The sequence below is a fragment of the Triturus cristatus genome, chromosome 4_1 (genome assembly GCF_964204655.1).
Source record: "Triturus cristatus chromosome 4_1, aTriCri1.1, whole genome shotgun sequence".
Classification (NCBI taxonomy): Eukaryota; Metazoa; Chordata; class Amphibia; order Caudata; family Salamandridae; genus Triturus; species Triturus cristatus.
This window is the reverse complement of record NC_140585.1, coordinates 1,254,947,744-1,254,974,397: the sequence shown is the minus strand read 5'-3', so window position 1 is coordinate 1,254,974,397 and position 26,654 is coordinate 1,254,947,744.

Below are 26,654 nucleotides of genomic sequence, written 5' to 3'. Positions count from 1 at the left end.
ATTTCCGTTAGTCCATCGGTTTCCCTAATTAGGAGCTTCCTGAAATAGACAGAGTGCCGTCACCCGACACTTCCACACCTGATCACGCTTCTCAGGGATTACTACACTTGCATGCCCCCTGCGGCGCTGACGAGCTCCTGCTGAGCCCTGGGTCGGCTTTTCGCACCTTCTTAAAGTTCAGCCGTGTAATAATTAAAATCTCAATGCCATCAAAGCAAAATAAAACGTTAGCTGATTAACGACGTGTTTCCCGAGGACACAAATCTAATAAGAAATGCTTACAAGTGTGCAGCGCTCACAATTAATTAAATCCCCATTCATTACAGGTGGGTGATTACCTGGTCATGTTCACGAGGAGCATCGTCGCCGGGTGGGGGCACGGCTCTCATTCTCCACCTCTTTCTGCAGGCCAGAGCAGTTAAATGCCCAACATTACCAGCTCTAACATGGGGTCCCGGATTTCCTGCTCGTTGTCGGATGAAATATGTCCGGGGTGCATAGAAACCTGAAACGAAAGACAGAAGAGCGTTTGACTGCATCCAAACAGCACACAATGCGCGGGGGTGGGGAGTGTGTTTGTGTGTTGGGGTGGGGGGGGGGGGGGGTCAGTAAAACGTTTGACTCCATCCAGAAAGCAAACCATGCTGGTTTCATGGGTTGACAGAGCATGATACTGGTTGGCTGCATTGACACTTCCGAGGTGGAGTCAGGGCTTTAAGTGGAATAAAAAAAACTGGGGGGGGGGGGGGGGGGGCTTTGGGTCTTTCAAAGGGGCATGGACGATGTAATAAACGGTGTGGTTTAAAAATACATAAGCTAAAAATCTGTGCATGGCATAGTGTGCAGCTCGACTGGTATTGTGCTGCTTCTGTCATTGCATACACATATATAATACAACAAGTAACATTACACCTACAAAAAGTCAGGGCTATTGGCTTTGCCAATGGTTGTTGGTTTTGTAAGATAAATAAGCTACAACTATGGTTTGGTTGTATAGAATATTGAAAATGGATCACTTATGATATGATGAGACTGTGAAAGAACTATAAGGAGTATCTTTCAAGTTACCTCAAAGGCAGTGAAGGGTGTCACTGCTGCAGAGTTAAGCGTTTTTTTCCACCCTGAGGGTAAAATGAAGAGCCCAATCAAGACCCTTCTCAGCATCTGCTTTTTAGGTCTCGCCTGACCCAGTGCATGTGCTGGTCTGGCGAGACTTATTGAGAGGGCTCCAAAAAGTAATACCAGGCCAGCCTAGAGCTACAGTGCATGTGCGCGGGCACGCGCGCCGCGCTTTACCGCGATTAATTTCGCTTTCGCGGTCGCACGGCTGCTTTTCATAGCCAATAGGTCTCGCTTTTGGGACCTTATAAGTATTTAGTTATGCAACTGTTACATGGCTAAACAATTATAAGGTCCCAAAGGCGAGACCTATTGGCTATGCCAATGCTTGTTAGAACTGCCGGTGCTGAGCACCGGCAGGACTCGGCCCACTTAAAGCCCTGGGTGGAAATAAGCCATTAGAGCTCTGCTTTCTGTGGAGGATAGTTCACAAGTGCACCACTGTAACACTCTGCACTCTGCATCTTAAAATGGCGACATGAGAACTAATGTCGACATAGCTGGGTTTTGATCCATTATGGCCACTTCTTGAAAGATAGTGCAACGTTCTGGCCGGAGTTGTGTCTATGCCCGCGGCTCCCATTGGCTCACACTTGAAGTATAGATGATGGTGTTAGTTTGAGTCACCTGATAATCATTCGAGCCCTGACTGCGTCCCATCCTTTGTCAGTATAAGAGAAGCGATAACCACTAACATCCAAGCTGTTATCCATCATTAACAAGCATTTGCAATGCAATCGGTCTTGCCTTTGGGACCTTATATGTATTTTGCTAATCAGCACCTTGCCTGGGTGCTGAAACATCTCCTGTTCTTTAACATGGAGGGAAAGTAAGCACCAAACTGTGTGACATGCCAGGTATGGGAACATATGGAGAGAAATATTGCCTTTCAACAGTAAATGGTATAGTCCAAAGCTCTGTTTTTAATATAAAATCAGCGCCTTCGGTGGTCATATCACTGAAATACAAGATTTGAAAAAAATATTATTGTCTACATAGGGGTGCTTGTGGAAGAAAATTTCTATGGATTGGATTTTAGAGAATGCTAAAGTGATACTGGTATTTTACTGACCTCTGCTGGTTGTTTTCTATCAAGACAGTTAAATAGAGGCAGTTGAACAGAAAAAAAAGTCCCTAAGCGGAAGCACACATGTCCTAGGGATGATCTCCAGAGCCCACAAAGTACATACACATATAAGAATATACTAAAGTATATACAAGATCTCTTGAATGCTCGACCTAAAAATGGACTATATTGGGACACCTTTCAATTTCACCTTGTCCTGTTGATCCTCTTTGGCGGAGTGATGTTGTCTAGAGTGATCACTGCACTCCATGCCACTGCTGACAGTGTCCATTGCTGGGCTTTTCTGTATCAGCCTAATCCATTCTGGGTTTTGTGGTCTTGGTTCGCTTCCATTGATCTAATTAGATTGACACACCTGGAAGCCATGAGTTGTGAAAGGTTCAAGACTGCGAGCAGTGTCCGTGATGACACGGAGTGAGGTGAGGTGGTCACCCAATGTGGACATAAAGGTTCTAGTTTGACATTGGTTGACGGAAGACCACTCAAATGTATCGGTACTTAGAGGGCATGATCCCAGAAAGGAGGCAACAGATCCCTGTACATAAGAGTAAGGTAGGATGGTTCCAGGTCGTGTGTTTGGGGCCAAGGCAGGAGGAGGGCGGGTAATGATACAAAATTATTCTCATCCTGCAAACATCTTTTGATAAAAGCAGGGCCAAATAGTGCATATTAAGCACAATATTTGCTTAAATTCGCGAAAGCTCCAGCGACTCAGAAGTGGAACTAATTAAGCTGTCCACTACTTTTGTGGTGTGCCATGGAAACTGATCCGGGGATTTTGAGAGTCAGCCTTTGCAAGGAAAGAAATGAAAACAGGGGCACAACAGTGGATTTTTCAGGACATTGTACCTAATATTTATATATATATATATATATATATTTTTTTTAAATTTATTTTAACAAATACCCTAGTTTCGGCGTCCTCCAGCTCGCGTCCTCCTGCTCCGCTCCCGCTCCGCGCTGTTGCTCCGCGCTGTTGCTGCGACCGGCTTGAAAACCAGCACTCAGCAGCAAGCCTTCCCTCTGTTTTCCACCTTAACGGCTCGCCTTTGCATGCAGATCTTAGATCGTTTGCCTTACGCGTTTCAAGACATCAAGTCTCTTCATCAGAGGCAGCTAGACAGGTGAGTAACGGGTTGCTCTTTTTTAAATTTAAATTCATGCTCAATCCTCATTGGATATTTTGCCCTAAGTGGGCTGCACTCAATTAGTGATGAAAACATAATGCATGCTGGAATTTATGGTCCAGAAGAACAACTAGGTATCTCCCTTTAGTAGGTTCCGGCTCACCTGTCATTTAAAAGCAAATGTTTTCCTTAGTAGGATCCTGGATGTTCAAGCGAGCTTTGTTGTCTGGCCTGCTGCGCCCCATCGGTGTGAACCAGTTTCAAACCACAGCCTCTTAATATTCCCAAGATGGTGCAGTCCTGCCACGACGGGGCCGCCGTGCAAATAATGTGTTAAAACAAATGCCCTAGAGCTTTGCAGGACGCACTCAGCAGCAAGCCTTCCCTCTGTTTTCCACCTTGACGGCTCGCCTTTGCATGCAGATATTAGATCGTTTGCCTTACGCGTTTCAAGACATCAAGTCTCTTCATCATAGGCAGCTAGACAGGTGAGTAACGGGTTGCTCTTTTTTAAATTTAAATTCATGCTCAATCCTCATTGGATATTTTGCCCTAAGTGGGCTGCACTCAATTAGTGATGAAAACATAATGCATGCTGGAATTTATAGTCCAGAAGAACAACTAGGTATCTCCCTTTAGTAGGTTCCGACTCATTTGTCATTTAAAAGTGGAAGGTGGAAAACAGAGGGAAGGCTTGCTGCTGAGTGCGTCCTGCAAAGCTCTAGGGCATTTGTTGAAACATATATATATATATCTATATATCTATAGTGTTTTAAAAAAACAACTACTTATGCAATTTCATATGATATACCATTTTCTATACTTATATGTGCTGTCTTTATTGACAAATTGTTTTCCATTCGGCGTCTGTCAAGTAGATTCTCAGGCATGTGTCTTGAGAGAGAATCTATTTGGAAGAGGCACCTTGATAAACCCAAATGGTATGCACATTTCACAAACACAGGCCATACACAGCAGGCCTAAACAAGTCCCAAGTGCTCATGCACAGACACTAGTGCTAAATTATCTACAGTATCAAAAGGCAGACAGGTTTCGTCAGCCTTACCTGCTCAAACAGCACTGGTAATAATGTGATAATAAGCATTTACAAAATTTAGAATGTAATGCTTCCAGGTAATTCATAAAATACCAACTGTAGCTTTATGCGCCCTCATCTACCAAAGAGCGTGAAATGTAATTTCAGCCTCATGAATCCATCAGTTATAAGTTTTTAATACATTTTAGAAATGCAATCCTTTTATCCTCAACGTCACTTTGCCTTTTTCTGAAGTTACAGGAAGTACAGAAATTTCACTGCTTGGTGATGGGCCCATGGCCAACTGTCTTGGCATGGTCGTGTGATGTGTCAACATCAGTGGAGGATGCCATTCTGGGCGCACTCCTTTTGATTCAAGCAGACAACGGTGGCCACGAGGGTGCTGCCGAAGCCAGAAGTTGCTGTGGCACTGTTGGCGTATGGGCAGTTTTGACCTGATGCAGTGATGCCGAACTATATCTCCTGGGAGACAACGTCCTTGACCCCAACAAGTCATGGCAATGCTGGAATTACTGGGGCTGGGCTATTTGCTGTGTCATTGGCGTGGCCTGAAGAGCGAGTTGTGCAAGAGCCTCAAGAAGGTTTGCCATCTCAGGAATTAACAGCATTCCCTGAATGATTCGATTAGCCAGAGGTTGCAGCGACTCAAGAAATATCCCCCTTACATGGATGGGTTTGCTGCCTACCAACGAATGGTTGCCTTGACACGCTACTAAATCAGCAGTTCACATGTGGATTTCTGCATGTACTAAAGTGATGTCTACAGTGTGTAAGTGTGGTGAGAAGTATTGGCCGGGGGTAACCTTTTGGCACAAACTACATACAGGAATCGGGGGGGACGGCCACTACCATGGCCTGCGCTTTGGTACCCCAGTGGAGAACCAGCCAGAGTGTCCTCTCCAATGCTGAATGTCCTCAGTAAAGAGCTTCCCACTCATTCTACGAGTGAGCGGATCTACCTCAGTGCTGCCACACCTGTAGCATGGTGGCCTCTTTCTTTGCACTTAAAAATATAGGAAAACTGAGAGGCGTCCGCAGTTAAGTTAGTTCTTTGTACCTCAGCGCTTCCACATACAGAGAAAGGCACTGAAGCGCCAAAAGAATGAGATCATGCTTTTCCTAAAGATTTTCATCCAGGATGCCAAGACGACCATGGAACACAACATAGACACTGTGACCATGGACGTGAATTTACTGAGATAATGTTAACTGTGGTACAGGCTGGAGTATTTCAGCTTAAATCTCAATGGCTTGTCCTACTAGACCATGGATATTCACAAATTTTTCTCTTGAGGGCATAAATTACAGTGTGATTCGTGGCTGAGGTCCGCACCAGTAGGGGCGGTGTCAGTCAGGGTCAGTAGGGACAGGGCTAGATAAAAAAATCTAAATCTTTTCAAAACAAATCAAAGTGGTAGTGTGACCTTGGGTGTCCATATAATATCTGCATGGACCCCCGTTTACTGGTACAGGTACTGTAACATTATGTGTCCATATAATATCTGCATGGCTCCCAGTTTACTGGTACAGGTACTGTAACCTTGTGTGTTCATATAATATCTGCATGGACCCCCGTTTACTGGTACAGGTACTGTAACCTTGTGTGTCCATATAATATCTGCATGGACCCCCGATTACTGGTACAGGTACTGTAACCTTGTGTGTCCATATAATATCTGCATGGACCCCAGTATACTGGTACAGGTACTGTAACCTGGTGTGTCCATATAATATCTGCATGGACCACCGTTTACTGGTACAGGTACTGTAACCTTGTGTGTCCATATAATAACTGCACAGGTCCCCTGTTTACTGGTACAGGTACTGTAACCTTGTGTGTCCATATAATATCTGCATGGACCCCCGATTACTGGTACAGGTACTGTAACCTTGTGTGTCCATATAATATCTGCATGGACCCCAGTATACTGGTACAGGTACTGTAACCTTGTGTGTCCATATAATATCTGCATGGACCCCCGTTTACTGGTACAGGTACTGTAACCTTGTGTGTCCATATAGTATCTGCATGGACCCCAGTATACTGGTACAGGTACTGTAACCTTGTGTGTCCATATAATATCTGCATGGACCCCCGTTTACTGGTACAGGTACTGTAACCTTGTGTGTCCATATAATACCTGCAAGGACACCTGTTATGCATACATTCAGAGCACAACCAGAGCACTGAGATAATCCGTAGTCAACAACAATTGAGAACAATGTATATGTGGCCAGTTTATAGGTAACCTTGCAGTTATTATATGGACACACAAGGTTACAGTACCTTACATTTGTGTGTCAATATAATAAATGCAAGGTTACCTGTTAACTGGTGAGATATAGATTTTTCTCATTGGTTGTTGACGTGAATGTACGTTGTTTTGCAAAACGAGTTCCTCCATGCCCTCACCCACACATCCCCCTCATCTGATGAAATGCTTCCAAACTCATGGCACCCAGGCCTCTACATGCCAGTTAACTGCATTTGGACATGTATTTATGCGTATATAGCATTTGCTGAGTAACATAAACCTCTGGAAGGCCAATATTTGCTGAGTAACATAAACCCCTGGAAGACCAATCACATTTGTCTAACTTCCAGGGATTATCAGGACTAGAAGCATGGGACCGGAGGAGAAACCACAGTCCTCACTGCCTTATTGACAATGACAAAGATAGTGGCACGCACTAAGAAAACGGAAAAGGAACGTAGGGAGAAACAGTGAAAGGTGAGGGAAAAGCAAAGAGAACACTCATAAAACAGGAAGGAGGAAAGGCAAAAGCAGTGAAAAGGGAGGAAATGGGAAGGATGAACGGTGAAAGCAGTGAAAAAAGGAAAAACAAGCAAGAGCACTCTTCGAACCTACAATGGACCACAAGTGGTTCTGTGGGCAGAGAGGGGGGAAGCAGCCTGGCCCGATCCAGAGAGGCCCGCTGCAGCAATCCTAATGGCCTCGGAGAATGAAGGCACGTCTACCTTATCTTCCATGCTGTATTTGTTTTATCCCTGGTTTGCTTCCTTACTCCCTACCTACTATGTAATGCAATTTCCGTCTGTTTTTTTCTTTACAGTATGTATGTAAAGCGCTCTGATACCTACGGGTCAAGCTAGCGCTATATAAAACTTTAAAAATAAAAATAAATAAAATAAAGAGCACCAAGCGGCTCTGCAGGCGGCGAGGAAGAAAGCAGGCTGGCCAGATCCAGGGAGGCCCCCTGCTGCACCCCAATGGTGTCCGAGGGTGCAGACGAGATCAGACACAGAAGAGGGCCGCTGGAGCATATGTAGTGAATCTTCTATCGCGCATGCTCCAGCAGACCTCTTTAGTGTTTGGTGACATTCTTTTAAAAAACATCGGTAGATTGCCTCCAAGGACAGCGGGCCACCAAGGGAGGCCTGCCGGGCCGCTGACGGCCCGCGGGCTGTGCTAGGAGCACCACGTTACTAGACAAAGTGCACTACCTCGAATATGGAGCCGAGGAGATGCCACAGGGAGAGTAAAACGGAACAATATGCATACATTGGGTATGCCACACAGAACTGAGGGACCATCTATATCAGTGGTTTTTAACCTTTTGACTTCTGAAGACCCCCCACTTAATCCTTACTGGAGCCAGGGGACCCTCACTGAATCAATATTGCAATCTGGGAACCTCCCCCAAACTGAGTCATTAACGGAAACAGGGGACCATTGTCCAAGCATTTTCAATGATGTGAACCTCAAAACAATACACAAAAAATACAGAAACAAGCATTCATTGACTACAGAAATGAATAAATATTTTATTTAATTCACAAACAAATATTAAAAAAATCTAAATTTCAACAGAAATGTTGGAGTGTTTCTAAATTGAATTGAGGCCGCTCATCATCCATACTATATTCTGTATGCTCCACTTGCACTGCCCCCACAATTGTATCTGAGGATACTAACTAAATTGTTAGCCACCAATTTTAAATTTCTTAACATTTACAGAATGTTTTAAAATGTTCATTTGTAAATTTGCTTCTTTATTTATATACACTTTATTAATCTGTTAATATTATTTATGCTTCTGAGCAGTGGCGGACTCCCTGTGTAGGCTTTGTGAAGTCCCCGCACCACTGGTTAGAAACCACTGAGCTATGGAAATATTTCTGGAAAACTAGTAGGTGAAAGTAGTAGCTCCTTCTACATCCACCCACCCCTAACTCTTAAATCACCTTTACCCTATTTTCCTCTTGCCATCCCTTTTATTTTTTAAATTAAGTTTTTCTTATGCCGTGAAGCAAATGCAACAATACAGCAAACATTCTTTAAAGTTCCCACGGTTTCATGCATGCGTTAACATGCAGTCAAGAACATACAGGATAAACATGCAGTTATGGAAATGCCGTAGGGATTGTTTCCATGCAGTCTTGGGCTGGAAAGGGAGACCTTCGATCCATCTAGAGAGGCACGTATGTAATGGAGGGGCTCATAATGTCTTTGGGCTAGTTCTCGCAGGCATCAGCGCCCAGTAATGCTCAAGGCGTTCCCGTCAGGCTGCCATCCATAAGCCAATCTGACAATTTGGGGCTGCCCCTGCGACCCCAATAAACAACAACTCTTCTTTTTGCAGTGAGTATCAACATTTCCATCAAGCTGCGAACGCCAACTGGGACATCTCTAACACAAAGGGATGAGGCAGAGGTGCCCATTGTCTCCATTAATATTTGCTCTGGTCCTGGAACCCCTGGCGGTGTGGGTCTGACAGGACCCTTGGATATGGGGTATCCCGGTTGGGGATGAGTGGGACGAGCGCATCTCTCTATATGCGGATGACATTTTGTTATACGTAAGGAAGCCGAGGTAATCTATTGACAGGATATTAGAAATCTTTCGTATTTTCGGAGAACACTCTGGGTATCGAATAAATTGGGACAAATCCCTGTTGTTTCCGTTGGTAGGCGACCCCCCCGAAATTAACATCTAGGTGTTACGTCCCATTGGAGATGAAGGGGTTCAAGTACCTGGGGAAATATATATCAAGAAACTCGTAAGAGTTCCTCGAACGGAACTTGGCAACGCAAATAGAGAAACTGATTAGCAATGCCCAGCGTTGGCGGATGCTTCCACTCACTTTGATGTTCAAAATGATGACATTGCCCGCATGTTATATGTCTTGCAAAACACACCCTATCAGGTCCCACCACTCCTCTTCCAGAAATTAGAGGCCGATTTGCGAACCCAGATCTGGGGTGGAGGGGCACCTCGCACGGTCCTGCGTAAGTTGCAGAGAGGGGTATACAAGGGGTGACTGGCGATATCAGATGTCAAACTGTACTACTGAGCCTCCCAACTAATCACTGTGAACAGCTGGGTATTTGGAGACATGGGGGGAGACAGCATATAGAGTTGACATGGCCGTCATGGGAGCCAGAGGCCACCTACCACTGCTATACAACAGGAAAGTGGAGATAGGCCTTCTAAAACACACAAAATCTGTGATAGGAGCATGGAGAGCAGCCTCAAAATACCTAGGCTGGGATGATAAGTTAACGGTGGTGACCCCGCTCTGGGACTGTGATAAACTCAGCAAAGTAGGTGGGTTGCGTAGCACTAATAAATGGGAGCTTATTAGATTGGAGTCCCTGGGTGGCATCTGAAGAGGGCAGGCTTATGTCACGTTTGAAACACTACAAACGGAATACGAGATGAGGAAAGGTGAATGGTTGAGATATATGCAGCTAGGACATGCGCCACAGAACTATATCCGGGAGGGGTAGTAACTGGCAGAAGCATCGCCCCTGGAGGACTGGTTATAAATGGAACCCATTGAGGAAAAGGCAATATCGCTAATATATAGAAAATTAGTAAATAATGCCCAGTGCCCCCTGAGACCAGTGTGGGAAAACGATATAGGCCACATTAAAGACGATGAGTGGATAGGAGCCATGCAGGGCCCCAGAGAAGTAGCAATACAGTCCAGAATCCGTCTAATTCAACAAAAAATATTCCAGTGAATATATTACCCCAAAAATTATTACATCTATTAGGGCGGGTGAGTAATACACTGTGTCATCAAGGGTGTGGACAGGAAGGTACCTATTATCATCTGTTGTGGGAATACCTGGCAATAAAAGACTAATGGAAGGCAGTAGTGAGAATTATGGCGGAGGTTGTAGAGGAGGTGATCCTGGTAGAGCCAAAGTGGCTCCTGCTGTTGATACCAAGAGATGAAACCTGGCCTAAACATACAAAGATATGGCTGGCTCTGGCTACATGGGGAAAATGACCTTGATTGGTGCAGGCAAGCAGAGTGTACAATTTACATGAGTAGAGGATGCCCGAAGAAATGGGAAAAGATTTGGAGGAACTGGCAGGGTTATTGAAGGTTGTGAGAGGGTGGGGAATGGAGCGAACCTGTTGCCTCTATATGTCGATTACTCATGCATTACCGAAATCTCTTAAATGTAAATCTGTATATCAGAAGATGCGTTCACTTGCATCCTGTAATTCTGTTGTTTGAATACACTGCAATAAAAAAGATCTTTTACAAAATATATATAATGTGCTCAATAACTCTGTGGCTGTGCGGGTGAGTAACTGGTTGTATGAGTGGCTGTATGGGTGAAGGAATGGTTGTGTGAGTGGGTGTGTGACTGCCTCTATTGAGGAGTGAGAAGGTATATGAGTGCTGGTATGAGTCTGAATGAGTAGGTGAGTGGTTGTGTAGGTGTGTCATCGGGCATACAAGAGGTTCTCTGGGGCTGTGAGTGAGTGTGTGAGTGGTTCTGTGGATGAGGTCATCAGAGATGTCATATGAGATGTCATCAGTGATGTCACTGACGATGTCATGAGCGATGTAAAATGTGAGGTCATAGGAAGTGAGTTGGGGGGAGCGAGTTATAGTTATTTCAGCTAACCATGACTGCTCAATTTTACTGGTTTTGTACAAGTGAAACCTGAGCCTAAGTATAATGTCCCTGTACCTTTGATTTTTTCAGTGAATTTCTAAAGTTTTTTAAATTCCATTTCCTAACTATAATATCCCTGTAACCATTGTTTTTTTCAGTGAATTTCTAAGGTTTTTAAATGCTAATTCCTAACTATAACGTTCCTGTAACCTTTGGTTTTTTCAGGAAATTTCTATGGTTTTTAGGTCTCGCCTAGGCATTGCTTGTGCTGTCTCTTTGAGACATGCTGTATTCAGGATATGGGCATTAAGCTCGCCTATGTTCCGCCCATACATTTTATTGTCTCCTTGCAGTGTCTTTAGGAATTCATATATTTCATTGGTTTATTTAGTTAGAAGTCCCTCCTTCTTCCAGTTTAGTACCTCTCTGTCTTCTGTTGTTACTTCCCAAGAGGGCCGCTCCTTTTACATGTAACATCAATCTGTACTTTTTATTTACAGTTTCAAAGCACTCTTTTGTTAATCACTTTTCCGTGATAGCTGGCTTTGCAGGCACAGCTACACATTTCCCCCAACCCTGACTCAACAGATGCTTTGGAGGGTGCCTATTATGTGCACTTCCCCCTCCTGCATTGCCACACACGAAATTGGCTGCTTCATGTTTCCAACGGAATTTGTAGCGTGTGGAAGGCATTTGCATTTTTCAACAGAAGTGTGTGTAAACCAACATTTTGAAGCAGCATGGCCTTTCTTTTGTTTTGCACTGAGCTGCATGTTCCTTGAAGCTGTTTTTGCTTCGCCCTTCCCGTTTTGCATTATGAGCCCCCCCTTCCTCTAAGCACAAATGCAGCTTTTCTCAATCAAGCGGCAATGCTTCCTCATTTTTCCTCCCACAGCCATTCTTTGCGCTGCCGGACCTCCTCACTTGCTCCTAACACCCCCCGCACAGGTCCCATGGCCGCCTACAAGGTACGGTCTTCACAGCTGCAGCATTTGTATTTTTAAAAAAGTAGTATTTGTAGGCATTTCCATCCGCAGCCATTCACTGCTCTGCCCGACCTCCTCCCTCGCTCCCAACACCCCCCTGCACAGGTCCTGCAGGTACCTACAAGGTACGGGCTTCACAGCTGCGGCATTTGTATTTTTAGAAGACCAGCATGTGTAGGCATTTGCAGTTTGTAAACTGCTTATGACCTCACAAATTACATCACTCATGACATGTTCTATGACTTTTATTGTAGGTAAATATTTGAGAGCGTGGACATTCTTCTCAAATCCACCTGTCCATGTCATTAGAGCTGGCACTGAGTGTTGGACTCGTGACATGGTGAAAAGGCAACGAGAGACTTGAGCAAAGCTGTCGTTTTAGACATGTTGCTGTTTATCTCTTGGGACCAAGTGCTCAATGCAGGCAGTGTGAAATCAAAGGGCTAGCATACAAATTGACTTGCCATCGCTGCCTGCAGAGAGAACTGCCACTTCAGGGCTAGTCTGCTTAAGGACACTATGGTAACCAAGAGGGCGGGACCTGGACATGAGGTAAATACAACACTGAAATTAAGTAGCAAATCATTTGCCTACCACAGAATTAGCCCTCCACCCCTGCACTCTTGAATCCCCTTTCACGGACCCTTCCTTAGCTCTTTTAGCCACATTGGACTGTTTGGAAAACTTTTTATTTCCCTTAAATCTACTCCACTTCTGCAACCAGCATGTCAGCCATGAACATAAGGTGGTCTGATCGCTTAACTTGTGATTTCTTTTCTCTGAAACTATCTAAGGAGCTTAATTGGTTCCTTGTAAAGAGCTTGTTGTTTCTGCTTACATTTCACATGCTTTACTTAATCTTGCATTACCTATAATGGTTTGCTTTTACGAGGATTTTGTCACTTTTTCTTTTCAGGCAGCATATCACTCTTGTCTCCCCTCCCTCATAACCTATTTTCAGGTTCCCTTGCGCCACAAAGTCATACAAATAGCAGTAGCACGATGCAAATATAATTACTCCACTGCAAATAAAGACAAAAGTAAAAAACATTGTCATTTTCACCGCCAAGAGCTCTAACTTTCCAAAATGCAAGACCTATTGCATTGCAAATGCTTGTTAAAGTAGTAGTCGCGTTTGCAGAGTGGTGGTGAAGAGGGGAGAGACCTCCGACCAGCTCCCAGGAATCACGCTGTGCAAGACTTACTGGAGGTGTAAGCACAGCCATACAACATGATCATCAGCTGCAAAGACCGTGGTTCTACCTCGATCACTGCTCGTTGCTGTTTTTCGATACTCGGGTCTGCATCATTAAAAGGGATCCACCCCCAACAGTTTTCCTTCTTTATGTATCAACAAGAAAGACCCAGTATGATTGTTTCCCTGCATTTTTTTAACATGTGGCTCATCTCTTTTAACCTATTTCTGGGAAAGACATATATACATATATGAACCTTTGGGCTAGTTCTACTCACTGCTACTCCATAACAGCAGGTAAGTGTTTCTATGCATGCAAATGTTTAAAAATTCTTTGTCCCTCTTCTAAAACGGGATTACACTATTTCTTTCTTCTCTGATTCTTATATAGGTTACACCTGCATTCCTGTGTGAGCTACTATTTAAGTTCAGTGGAAGAGGGGAATTAAAGAGGTAACCGTTTGTTTTGCTCATAGATACGTGTACATGGGGTTAGTGTGAGGCTGTGCTAGTACATACACAAATCTTCCTTCTCTACGCTTTACATACAGGAACACCCACTCCTGCCGTGAACCATACCTGTTTATTTGAGGTCATCGAGGGACCATTTTTAATTTTTCTTCCTTGTTTTCCCCTCTTCCCCATCACACCATTCTTGCTTTGACCCTTTTGGGCAGGATTTGTGGGCAGGGGACGTTGGGACCTTTCTCCTGTATCTTGCAAGTCGTTCCAGTGGAAAATCAGGTGAGAGTTTACAGGGAGGGGGGCCGTGCAGCCCCCCTCCCCAGGCTGATTTTGACAAATGTTTTAAAGTATAAAAATACCACAACCACCTACCCTGCAGTGTAAAATGTATACATATGTTATGAGGTAGTAACCTCACGTACCATTTATATACATATTTTTATTAATGAGGGATGAACCACATGCTCACATTTTTTAAAATAAAAAATGATTTTTGTTTTTTAAGTGTACCATCTACCCACCACCCTACAACTTACTACTACTTCTTAATTATATAAAAAAAATATATATATATATATATATATATATATATATATATATATATCTGGAAAAAGAAGGTTGACGTTTCGTTGGATCACACTCACTGGGGGTTACAGCCACAGCAGGGAGGCAGCACTCGATTCATTTCCCCACTCCTCCTGCCGACGCGTTTCGGGAAACTCCCTTCCTCTGGGCAGTCACAGACACAGGAAAGGCACACAGTAGGCTGCCAGATTATTCCCTCTTTTATTTCAGTGCCTTACAGGTAAGTAATTGGCATTTTGGGACTGGTAGTTCATTCAAGCCCGAGTGGGCGGTGCCTTGCTCAATGTCCGTAAATCGTTAAAATTGTGGGACCAACAATGTTCCAAAGGTGTCTCAACCTGATCAAGGGCTCCCCCAATTCCGCATCTGCTAAACCAGTGTTCTTGCGGCGGTCCCGCTCAGGTATCGCGGTGGTGCAACCCGTGACCTGGGCTTGGCCACAAAAATCTGGAAAAAGAAGGTTGCCGCTTCGTTGGGTCGCACTTACTGGGGGTTACAGTCACAGCAGATAGGCAGCACTCGATTCATTTTCCCACTCCTCCTGCCGACGCGTTTCGGGAAACTACCTTCCTCTAGGCAGTCACAGACACAGGAAAGGCACACAGTAGGCTGCCAGATTATTCCCTCTTTTATTTCAGTGCCTTACAGATAAGTAATTGGCATTCTGGGACTGGTAGTTCACTCAAGCCTGAGTGGGCGGTACCTTGCTCAATGTCCGTAAAACGTTAAAATTGTGGGACCAACAATGTTCCAAAGGTGTCTCAACCTTATCAAGGGCTCCCCCAATTCCGCAACTGCTATACCAGTGTACTTGCGGCGATCCCGCTCAGGTATCGTGGTGGTGCGACCCGTGACCTGGGCTTGGCCACAAAAATCTGGAAAAAGAAGGTTGCCGCTACGTTGGGTCGCACTCACTCGGGGTTACAGCCACAGGAGGGAGGCAGCACTCGATTCATTTCCCTACTCCTCCTGCCGACGCGTTTCTGGAAACTCCCTCCCTCTGGGCAGTCACAGACACAGGAAAGGCACACAGTAGGCTGCCAGATTATTCCCTCTTTTATTTCAGTGCCTTACAGGTAAGTAATTGGCATTCTGGGACTGGTAGTTCATTCAAGCCCGAGTGGGCGGTGCCTTGCTCAATGTCCGTAAAACGTTAAAATTGTGGGACCAACAATTTTCCAAAGGTGTCTCAACCTGATCAAGGGCTCCCCCAATTCCACAACTGCTATGCCAGTGTACTTGCGGCGGTCCCACTCAGGTATCGTGGTGGTGTGACCCGTGACCTGGGCTTGGCCACAAAAATCTGAAAAAAGAAGGTTGCCGCTTCATTAGGTCTCACTCACTGGGGGTTACAGCCACAGCAGGGAGGCAGCACTCGATTAATTTCCCCACTCCTCCTGCCGACTGGTTTTTCCAGATTTTTGTGGCCAAGCCCAGGTCACGGGTCCCGAAACGCGTCGGCAGGAGGAGTGGGGAAATGAATCGAGTGCTGCCTCCCTGCTGTGGCTGTAACCCCCAGTGAGGAAGCGGCAACCTTCTTTTTCCATATATATATATATATATATATATATATATATATATATATATATATATATATATATATTCACCGAAAAAAACATAGGTTTCAGGGACGTTATAGTTAGATGGACATTTCACTTGTAGTAAACCATAGAAATTCCACCATTATAGTTACTTCAGCTAACTATAACTCGCGCCCCCGCAATGCACTGCTCATGACGTCACACATTACATCATTCATAGCATTGTCAGTGACATCACTGATGACATCTCAAATGACATCACTGATGACATCATCCACATGAAAATCTGATGCACCTCCTCACAGTCTAATATAACCTTTGATACACCCACTGTGAAAAACAGACTACCATTTTCGAAACCATCGACACCAATACCAGTTACTACATACGCACTCACAGATTCCTAGGTCTACACACACATCCACTCATTCACCCATACAATTGCTTATACATGCTGTCACTCATCAATACAACACTATCATATGCACTGATACACCTATTCAGACGCTCACACACCACCACTCATCCATGGAGTTACTCACACACCTAGTCAGTCATGCAAAGAATCAATCACACTCCCATTTACTCACCTATACAGTTATACACACACCACCTCACTAATTCATACAGATACTAACGCATACTTACTCTCTTATATAATCACTGATACAAGTACACACTCATCCATACAGCCAATCTCACAATCACTCACTCTCACATATAGTTATTTATATACACCATCACTCACATATACTGCCTTTTACATCTGTAGTTACTCACATGTACCGCTGAGACATCCATTCACTCACCAACACACCCATACACACTCACGCACCCATATAGCTGTTTCCACATGTACTTTTGAACCCATACACCCAGTGAATCAACCACTCACACATCTATACACAGTCACACACCTCCAACCCACTCACACACACACTCAGTCTCCCATACAATTTCTGAGGCAAACAATCAATAACCCATATAGACACTCATGTAGCTACTGACCAACTCATGTAGCAGCTTACACAACAACAGACTGATATAGACATTCACACAGTTTAGTCACTAACTCATGCATTCAGTAAAACACGTTTAATCACTCACTTATACAATCAGTCACACACCTGCTAAATCCTCTATCCAGACAATTATACACCCACTCATTCTTCAATACACCTAGGGATATATATATAACACATATTTAAAAATTACAGAAACACACAGTCACTGGATGATGTCATCACTGATGTCATTTGAGATGTCATCAGTGATGTCACTAACCATGCCATGAATGATGTAATGTGTGACATCATGAGCAGTGCATTGCAGGGGCGCGAGTTCTAGTTAGCTGAACTAACTATAACGGTGGAATTTCTTTGGTTTTGTATGAATGAAATATCCAGCTAACTATAACGTCAGTGAATTTCAAAGGTTTTTTAAATGCTAATTTCTAACTATAACGTCTGTAAAACCTATGTTTTTTTCAGTGAATTTCAAAGGTTTTTTAAATGCTAATTTCTATCTATAACGTCTGTGTAACCTATGGTTTTTTTCAGTGAATTCCAATATATGTCAAAGACAGAAGTGGAAATGGTCAAAAGAATTTTGTCATAAGATTGAAAAATCTAGGAAGAATGCCAACAAAGCTGTGTCTGCATACCTCAGAGACCATAGAATGGGGTCGATCTACTGTTGTGTGCAGATTTAGATTCCGTATATAGGTTTCCCGATTTATGCCCTTATATAGGTACAATTCACATTGCCCTTATTTGGACATAGAAATTCTGCCTTATTTAGACATTGTCCGTACAAAGCAAATACAGGCATGGTCACCTACATCCGTCCATCCACGTCACAACGAATTCTTGGAAAACCAGACCCTTAAGCCTTTAGGGATTTCCCTCAGCTTGAATATTGATTTCTCCAAGAACTCATTAAGTATTCATGAACACCTATTCCTTAGGGGTTCATTCATGACGTTCCTCTGCCCGACTTTTACGTCAATACTGGCATTCCTAGACTCCTTCAAGGTATAAATATACCAGCACTTGCCCTGGCAAATTGTGGTTCCCGGAGGATTCGATCCAACCCAGGCTATGCGGTTCGCCACGGCAAGTTCGGAAGGAGATCGAGTTCCAGCCTGATGCACTGACCTGACGCTGCCATCCTCCTTGCAGAGAATCCAGCTCCAGTGCTCTCTGACTTCCCTTGCAGTGGGTTAGAATATCGAGTCCAGAAAAGAGATTCCAAACTCTCTCATTCTCAGGTATGGAGCTGACTAGAACTAACTAGGCTAAACTAAAATATAGCTAGCTATACTTTAGAAACAGCACCTACTTCAAACCTCATACTGCACTTAGGTTAGGTACACTGGGGTAGAACAATTTAGAAGCATCAGATGAGTATCACATTTTAGCATTATGTTATTTATGTTTGTATTTTGATTAATATATGTCATAGCTACAAACCATGCTATTGCAGTATTATTTTATCTTACTGCTAACCTCGTACATATTGCACTTCGCAGTCTGTCTTACGATTGTAGCAATTCATATCTCTTGCATGAGAAATAAGACTGTTCAATAAACCCTTTTATTGAAACGCCCATCTCTCTATTTCTGTGCAACTCTGTAGAAACGAAGCATGCACGATTGACTGAGGGAAACTGTTATGTATTGTTTCCACGATTCTGAGACTGTTCTGATTCTAAATGAAAACAAAGTTGTCATGTTTATGCGGTTGTCAGAGACTAATCCCTTTTTGTATATTCGAGAAGTTTCTAGTGACCTCTGAGTTAGCTGGCACACACAAGTAATTAAGTTTAATATACTCGATAGAGACATACTGACCTTAGTCCTACGTCAAATCTATAGTGTATGTTATTCTAATACGCAGAGCCTATCAGGGATATAGGAACTACACTACACTACAACCACAACATACGTTTTGATATTGCTCATATCCACAGAAGTGGTGGAGTACACTTTACAGATGAGGGAAACCGAGTTTTTCTGAATAACCTGAAGCTGTGCATCCGCACTTACATGTAACTTCAACTAATAAACACAAGGGCTCTTTTTAGAGCCGCCTTATATTCCCAATATCGGCTCGCAGAGTGAAAGCTGCGGTCTGGCTAGCAGAGAGAGACCTGCGGGCCGTCGAGCAAGCGCGCAGAGGAAGAGCTGCGGCCCGTGGGCTCAGCTCGCAGAGGGAGAGCTACGGGCTGTCGGCTCGCAAAAGCACAGCAGCGTACTGGCTCGCAGAGGGAGAGCTGTGGTCTGACTCACAGAGGGAGACCAACGGGCCAGCAGGCCTGCTAGCAGAGACACAGCTACGAGCTAACGGGCTGGCTCGCAGAGGTACAGCTGCGGGCCCGAGCTGCGACCCGACGGGCTGACTCGCATAGGGGAGAGTAACGGACCGACGGGCCTGCTAGCACAGACACAGCTACGAGCTAACGAGGTGGCTCGCAGACATAGAGCTGCGAGCCGATGGACTGGCTTCTAAAGGCATAGCCGCGATCTGGTGATGTGGGGAGAGGGACCGTGAAAGGGGTATCTTGCACAGGCAGAGCTGCGGTACATTTTCAGTGTTGCCTCACAAAGGTAGAACTACGGACCCGATGCCTTCTAGAGGGAGAGATGCGAGCTAACGGACTGAATCACAAAATGGCTGCCAACACTTCCTAGTTTCAACAGTTCGCAGCCAAAGAGCCGCAAGCTCGTGTTTGTAACACCTCAGCCACTCAGTTGTCAGAATTCCCAAATATCGCTATCTGTAAAATTTGATATTTCTCAAAAACTACTGAACTGATTTACCCCATTTAAACAAAGACTTGCTTTCTGGACCAAGACCTTTCTCCATGCCCAATTTGGCGTAATTCCGTTCAGCAGTTTGACCTGTAGCCTTGTCTAAAGTTTCCTATGGAAATTGCATGGAGAAAACACGTTTTGGGACCCCCCTTTTTTCTCAGCCCCCCCTTGACGAATCAGCCCCAAACTTTCAGGATAGGAGCTGACCTGAAAAGAGGAACTTTTTGGAAAATTTCGTAAAGATTCGTCAAAGTTATAAGCACATCAACAAATGCTTTTCCTATGGAAACGTGGTCCTAACTATATCTACTGGCGACTGCCATTAGATGATTGATATATATATATATATATATATATTTTTTCACTGAAAAAACCATAGGTTTCACACATGTTATAGTTAGCTGGACATTTCACTCGTAAAAAACCAATGAAATTCCCCCGTTATAGTTAGTGCAGGCAACTATAACTCACGTGACCGCAATCCTCTGCTGATGACATATGTGTCTTTATGAAAAAAAAATATTTGTAATATATGTATAGCTAAAATTTAATGGAAGAAGACATGGGAAAATAAGTGTCTAAATACAGTATTAGCATCAGCAGAGGATTGCGGTAACGTGAGTTATAGTTGCCTGCACTAACTATAACGGGGGAATTTCATTGGTTTTTTACGAGTGAAATGTCCAGCTAACTATAACGTGTGAAACCTATGGTTTTTTCACTGAATTTGCAAGGTTTTTTAAATGCTAATTCCTAACTATAACGTGTGTGAAACCTATGGTTTTTTCAGTGAATTTGTAAGTTTTTTTAAATGCTAAGTTACTTTACGCCATTCGAGGCGTGCGCGCCCACTTAACGCAGTTCGTTCCATGCGCGCACCGTGCGCGCACAGTGAGCACGCGGTGCGCTTCGCTCACCGCGCGCCCACATTACGCAGTTTGTGCCGTGGATGGGCCATGTACGCACGAAGCGCTTCGTGCACCGTGCGCACATGGAGGACATATTATGCGCTTCGCTGTGAAAGGTAAGCTTTTACATTTTCTATAAATAAAATATGCAATGCACAAATGGTGCCCTTCGGGCACCATTTGCACACGGGGTGGCGCCCACTTAACACAGTTCGTTCCGTGCGCGCACACTTTACGCAGTTAGTGCCGTGGATGGGCCATGTACGCACGATGCGCTTCGCGCACCGTGCGCAAATGGAGGACATATTATGCGCTTCGCTGTGAAAGGTAAGCTTTTACATTGTCAAAAAGAATATATATGCCATGCACAAATGGTGCACTGCAGGCACCATTTGCACATGGGGTGGGGAGAGTGGGGATAATATTTTTTTTTTTTTTTTTTACCGTACGCGTAATCGGCGATTTTTCGAAAAAAATAAAAAAGGATTTTTGCCCATGGGGGAACTGTGGGGACCCATTAATCAAGGCTAGGTGGTAAGGAGCTGTCTAAACAGTCCCGTTACATGTTTTTTGCCTTTGTTTTTCCTCATCACTTAAGAGTGCGAGAGAGAAAATGGCGGCCGCCGCTTCCTGGTTTCGAACGATACGATTGTTTACTAAGATCTAACAGCCAATCAGAATCGCGCTCGCGCACGTCACCGTACGCGTACGGTAAGCTTACCGTAAGCGCACCGTAAGCTGGCTCAGATATATATATTGATTTAAAGGCTATTTTCTCAGAATCTACTGAACAGATTTACACCAAACCTACAAAAGGCACTTCCTTGACCTGTAGACTACCTCTCTGCCAAATTTCAAGGAACTCTATTCAGCCGTTCGGGCTGTAGCTCTGTCTAAAGGTCCTATGGAAAAATGCATGGGAAAAACGCATTTTGGGACCCCCCTTTTATCTCAGCCCCCGCTTGACGAATCCCCCCGAGACTTTCAGGGTAGGAGCGGAGCGTAGCGCCCCATTAGTTTTGAAAATTTCACGAGGATTCGTGGACCGACGCCAAAGTTATTCAAAATAGAATGTTGCGGTTTTCCTATGGAAACAGGGTCCTAACTATAACTACCTACTGGCGACCGCCAGTAGGTTATATATATATATATATATATATATATATATTTTTTTTTTCCTGCAATGTGGCTTGAACCGGATCGCTCAGCAGCGGGTGCGGGTGTTGGACCAAGCCAATGGCCGATAAATCGTATTCAAAACAAAGGACATCCGCACTCTGGAACCTTGTAGTAGTTTATTAAAGTTGACAGAGCCCTGACTGTCACACCACCAACGCGTTTCAGCCTTGTCGGCCTTGTTCACGGTAGGTGATTTTACTTTCTATGTCTATTATATGTCATTTCCTGTTGGTACAAGGTTGATAGAGACCCCATGGGATTCTGGGATCTGTAGTCCTATTTGACATCCAATAGAAAAACATCGTGACAGTGAAAAACGACAACTTTTAAATTTGTTTTAAAGAAACAACACATACATATCGTACATGTTGGCATATAACCTGGTGTTAGTGACCGGTTTAAAGTTACATTGCGTAGTAAACTGGTTGTTAGTAACCCCAAGACTTAATGTATAGTACATATGCCAAAAAATAAGAACAAACGTCACAGGGGGTTCTGAATCAATAAAACAGAAACATGCATGTCACACAATAAAGTCAATTCGAAAGAGAAGAAAAGTATACTTCTTGAGGCTCATATGATTCAGTTCTTGGTATGCATCAATTACAGAATGAGTATTAGTGAGGATTATCAGAAAGTTCAATAGTCTGTGATGGGGATATATCTCACAGATGGACATAAAGTTCTTCGTCCAAATTCATCCCTCTCGGATTTTTACTTCGCAGTCTAATGATGTATTTAGATTCAAGTTGTCGCAACTTTCTCTGGCGATCACCCATCCTTTCATGACTTTCTATTGTGTCAATAGCAAAGAATGACATATTTCTCCAGTTTCCCTCTTGGCAGGTTAACATATGTTTGGCAGTTGCATAGCTTGAGTCCTTGTTTTTTACTGCTCTAATATGCTCAAGGATACGCTTCTTGAGCATACAGATGGTGCTGCCAATGTACATTGAGCCACAGTCACATTGGATCACATAAATTACAAATTTGGTTGTGCATGTAATTTTATGGCCGATGTGGATGGTGTTTCCTTCTGGATCCTTGATTGTGGTCATGTTTTTCCCAATTTTACAGGCTTTACAATTGTTGCACTTCCTGAAGCCAATCTGTTGTGATGCAAGCCAGTTTAGCCCTTCTTGTTTCTTGGTTTGAAAATGATTTTTTGTGGCAAGATCTCGGATCGAGGGTAACTTCCTGTATGAAATTGACGGTTGAGTGCCAATAATTTCCACCAGATTGTGATCTTGTTGTAAAATTGGCCAATATTTTTGGAAAATTTGTCTGATTTTAAAAGATTCTTTGCTGTATGACAATATTAGTCTTGGTGCTGTTTGTGTCGTATTCTCGTTATCTGTATTAGGATGTTTTTTAATTAGAATGTCTGTTCTGTTCATATTTTTCACTTTATCCATGCTTTTTTTGAGATCCCTCATTTTGTATCCACGCTTGCGTAGTCTCATGGCACTATTGAGTATTTCTTTGTTTGCATCCTCATCTCTTGAGCAATTTCTTTTCATGCGGATGAATTCGCCGTAGGGAATGCTTTTTAGTAGGGCTTTAGGATGGAAGCTTTCAGCATGTAGGATGCTGTTTGTGGCTGTTTTTTTCCGAAATAATGTCGTTTCAATTTGACCATCTTCAATATATACCGATATGTCACGGAAATCGATTTTGCGACGACTTGTGTTACAAGTGAATGAGAGTCCAAAGTCGTTATTGTTAAGTGTTTTGAAATATAGCATGAATTCCTCTTTGCTTCCGTTCCAGATAAGGAACAGATCGTCTATGTATCGTGACCATAAAACGATTTTGTCCAGGGCCTCGTTGTTCTGTGGGCCCCAGGCTATTTCCTTTTCCCACCAGCCCATTGTGAGATTTGCGTAATTAGGTGAGAAGGAAATACCCATAGCACAACCGCATCGTTGATGGTATAATTCATGATTGAAGAAGAAAATATTGTTGTTGAGGCATATTTCAATCATTGTCAACAGCATGGCAGAATGTTCTAATTCATGTATGCCTTTTTGTCTGAGGAAGTATGCACACGCGTTCAGTCCGATGGTGTGTTCAATTGATGTATATAATGACACGACATCTATGGTCACCATAAGATATTCTGAATTCCATGATGTATTTGACAAGATCCGCAAAAAGTCACTGGTATCCTGAATGTAGGAGGACAGATTTTTTACCAGTGGTGCAAGGTAGCAGTCTATGTATGATGATATGTTCTCATAAAGGGAATCACAGGAAGATACAATTGGTCTTCCTGGTGGTTTTATGAGTGTTTTGTGGATCTTTGGCAGGAAGTATATGATGGGAATTGTAGGATTTTCCTTTAGTAGAAACTTTTTCTCTTCATTGTTGATTAGTTTATGTTCGTGCCATGAATCGAGGTGTTTCTTGATCTCTTCAATCATTTTGTACATCGGATTGTTGGTCAATTTGGTGTATTTTTGGGCATCATTCAATTGTCGGTGTGCTTCTTCTATGTAATCATTGGTGTTTAAGATCACGATATTTCCACCCTTGTCTGCGGGTTTGATGATTATCTTAGGATTTTTTGCTAAGTTTCGAATTGCTATATTTTCTTTGGTTGAGGTATTTTCTCTGATTTTGTTATTTCTTGTTTTTTCAAGTTTGTCGATTTCATTCAAAATGACTTCTGAGAAAGAGTCAATTTTGTTGCCTGGTGATAACTGTGGACAGAATTTGGATTTTTGTTTAAGTCCACTAGGCTCATGTTTTTTTGTGTCAATGCCTAGATTTTGAAGTATTTCAATTTCTGTCATCTGATCATGTTCAGATTCATTTGCCAAATCATAGAGGTTTTTCAAGTGTGGTATTTCCTCAATCGTCAGAAGTGAATCACTTGGAGTTTGTAAGATATCATCTTGAGTTGCTGCATTTGATTCATGATGTTTCCTTGAAGCATGAATTTTGGTTAGTTTCAGTTTTCGCATGTATTTGTATATGTCGATTTTGGTGGTGGTATAGTCAAAATGTTTTTGTGGGCAAAAGGAGAGGCCTTTGTTGAGAATTCGATATTCAGTATCTGATAGCACATGGTCTGAAAGATTGATTATTAGATTGTTATTGTCTAATTCTTCTTCATTCGATTCCTCAGTGAATAGGCTTTTTTTCCGTTTCGATCTTCTGGTTTTCCTGGTGCTTCTGAAAACGTTGAACTGCCTCTTCCAAACCCTCTGCCTCGTCCTCTGCCTCTGCCTCGCCCCTGGGTCCGGGATAAATTCTGGTCCAGGTTGACGAAGCGCATTTCTTCTAAAAAAGTAGTATTTGTGGGTACTGTGGTACTGGGGGTTGCTTCATTTTCACTTCCACTTATGTCTGATTCCGTTTCAATTTCTGTTGAGATTGGTATAGGTTTTTTTACTTGGTTTATTTTGAGTACGTCAAACCTCTTGGCAAATGTCAGTATTCTGCCATATTTGTAATCGGCTTCGTCCCGGGCAAACTTTCTCTTCTTACGTTGTTCAATTTCTTCTTCGTATTTCTCAAGTCGATCCTCCATTTCTTTCCTTAATTTGTCGGCATCTTCCTTGTTGTCTTGCAAACTTTTAACCTCTAGTTCTTTAATCTTATTATGTATTTCTTCAAGATCTTTTTCAGCATATTTGATCAATATGCGCATCATGTTTTGGCTGCATGCTGTATTATTGGCTCCCCATTCCTCAAGCATGTCGCTCCTCGTATCTGGATGTGTAGGCATAGTAAAGATCCTCAAACCACGAGGAATTCGATTGATTTCAAGATAATTTTGTAGCGATAGCGCCTCCCAGCTTTTGCTGATTTCGCGTTTGTATTGTTTTTCAATTGCAAAAAATAGCTGTTTTAAAGTTGGATTGGTGTCGTTGGGTGGGGCTACATTTGTATCTGTTGGCGGATTTTCTTCCGCATCGGATTGCAGAAAGGTTGCTGCTTTTAATATGCGTTTGGCCTTGCGTGCTTCCATTAGGGTTCAGAACCTCCCGTCTTATAGTAATGTCAATGTTGTTCAAAAAATGTGTATGGGTTGATATTGATTCAATGTTTGTTTCGTCAATGTTTATTTTTCTTTTTTTCTTTTTCAAAAACGGGCTTACGTTAGAGAAGGATATTTCAATTTACAAGGTTCCCGCTTGGTGTTAGTCGATCCCGACTGGGCGCTGTAGTTTGTCGCGCTATACCAGGGGACACAGTATTACACCTTCAAGTCACTTCGACAAGACTTTGTTGCCAATGATAATTAGCACAGTGCTATACACTTACCCGACCAGGAAACTCCCGTGAAGACAGCGCTCTCTGCTCCGTCTTTCGGCGTTCCAGCGGGTTTCCAGTGTAAGTCTCGGCGTTTCGTCTTCGTCGGGCGCCTCCGGTTTACTTCAATTTTCCTGCAATGTGGCTTGAACCGGATCGCTCAGCAGCGGGTGCGGGTGTTGGGCCAAGCCAATGGCCGATAAATCGTATTCAAAACAAAGGACATCCGCACTCTGGAACCTTGTAGTAGTTTATTAAAGTTGAGGGAGCCCTGACTGTTACAACACCAACGCGCTTCAGCCTTGTCGGCCTTGTTCACGGTAGGTGATTTTACTTTCTATGTCTATTATATGTCATTTCCTGTTGGTACAAGGTTGATAGAGACCCCATGGGATTCTGGGATCTGTAGTCCTATTTGACATCCAATAGAAAAACCTCGTGACAGTG